Raw genomic sequence first — 2,351 nt, 5'->3', positions numbered from 1 at the left:
ATTATTCAAATTTACCCACCAATCACTAAGGCCAAAGATCAAGAAATTGAAGATTTTTCCCAGCTTCTGCAGTGCCAAATTGATCGAACATGCAATCAGGATGCATTGATAATTATTGTTGATTGGAATGCGAAAGTTGGAAACAAAGAAGAAGGATAGGTAGTTGGAAAATACGGCTTTGGTGTTAGAAACGATGTCAGAGATCACATGATAGAATTTTGCAAGACCAACGACTTCTTCATTGCAAATGCCCTTTTTTAACATCCTAAACAGCTACTATACACATGGACTTCACCAGATGGAATGCACAGGAATCAGATGGACTATATCTGTGGAAAGAGAATATAGAGAAGCTCAATATCACCATCAGAACAATGCTAGGCAGGGGCCAACTGCAGAACAGACCATCAGTTACACATATGCAAGTTCAAGGAAGCTGAAGAAAATTAGAGCAAGCGCACAAGAGCCAAAATATGACCTTGAGTATATACCACTTGAATTTAAAGACCATCTTAAAAACATATTTGACATATTGAACACTAATGACAGAAGATCAGAAGAGTTGTGGGATGACATCAAGGACATCATACATAAAGAAAGCAAGAGGTCATTAAAAGGACAGGAAAGAAAGAAAAGACCCAAGTGGATGTCAGAAGAGACTCTGAAACTTGCTTTCAAATGTAGAGTAGCTAAAACAAAAGGAAGAAATGATTATGTAAAAGACTTGAACAGAAGATTTCAAAGGGCAGCTGCAAAAGACAAAGTAAGATATTATAAATGTGGTGGTTAAGATTGTGTGTCAGCTTGGCTGGTACATGATTCTCAGTGTTTAAATGTGGTCACTCCCATGATTGAATATACTGTGAGTAGCCAATCAGATGAAAGGGAGTTTCCTTGGGGGTGTGGCCTGCATCTGAATATAAGCAGACGTTCTGGCTTTTTACTCTCTCTGGATCTTGCGGCTGCCTCCTGTCATCTCATCTCCAGTTTTTGGGACTTGAGCTGTCAGCTTATCTGCCAAACTTGGAATTCATCAGTCTTCACAGCCTGTGAGCAGAGCCCTGCTCTCTGACCTGCCAATCTTGGGTTCACCAGCCCCTGCAGCTACGTGAATCAGGAGAAACCTTGTGGTCTTGCCTGCTGATCTCGGAAATCGTCAACCTTCACAGCCTGTGAGCAGGAGCCCTGCTCTCTCACCTGCCGATCTTGGGGTCACCAGCTTCCGTGGCTGCGTGACTTGGTAGAGGCCTCTACCCTGATCCATGGACTTGGGACATTCTAGCCTCTACAATTGTGTGAGCTGTTTCCTTGATATAAATCTCTCTATATATATATATATTTATACGCTTTACTGGTTTTGCTTCTCTAGAGAACCCAGCCTAAGACAACAATGAAGTGTGCAAAGACCTGGAGTGAGAAGACTAAAAGTGAAGAACATGCTCAGTATTTCTCAAACTGAAAGAAATGAAGAAAAAATTCAAGCCTCGTGTTGCAATATTGAAGGATTCTATGAGCAAAATATTGAAATACACAAGAAGCATCAAAAGAAGATGGAAGAAATAAACGGTCACAGTACAAAAACGAATTGGTCAACCTTCAACCATTTCAGGAAGTAGCTTATGATTAAGAAACAGTGGTTCTGAAGGAAAAAGTCCAAGGTACACTGAAGGCACTGGCCAAAAAAAAAAGGCTCCAGGAATTGGCGGAATACCAATTGAGATGTTTCAACAAACAGATACGATGTTGGAAGTGCTCGACTATGTCAAGAAATTTGGAAGATAGCTACCTAGCCAACTAACTGTAATAGATGCATATTTGTACACCTTCCAAAGAAAGATGATCCAACAGAATGTGGAAATTATCAAACAATATCATTAATATCACATGCAAGTAAAATTTTGCTGAAGAAAATTCAAAAGCAGTTGCAGCAGTACATCTACAGGGAACTGCCAGAAATTGAAGCCAGATTCAGAAGAGAACAAGGAACAAGGGTTATCATTGCTGATGTCAGACGGATCATGACTGAAAGCAGAGAATACCGGGAAGATGTTTACCTCTGTTTTATTGACTATGCAAAGCCATTCGACTTTGTGGATCATAACAAATTATGGATAACATTGCAAAGAATGGGAATTTCAGAACACTTAATTGTGCTCATGTGGAAACCATACATAGACCAAGAGACAGTTTTTCAAATAGAACAAGGGGATAATGCGTGGTTTAAATTCAAGAAAGGTGTGCGTCAGGGATGTATCTTTTCACCATACTGATTCAATCTGTATGCTGAGCAAATAATCTGAGAAGCTGGACTATATGAAGAAGAACGTAGCATCAGGATTGGAGGAAGACTC

The sequence above is a fragment of the Trichechus manatus genome, unplaced genomic scaffold (assembly GCF_000243295.1).
Source record: "Trichechus manatus latirostris isolate Lorelei unplaced genomic scaffold, TriManLat1.0 scaffold00072, whole genome shotgun sequence".
Taxonomy (NCBI): Eukaryota; Metazoa; Chordata; class Mammalia; order Sirenia; family Trichechidae; genus Trichechus; species Trichechus manatus.
The sequence above is the reverse complement of the archived record's forward strand: the minus strand, read 5'-3'. Positions refer to the sequence as shown.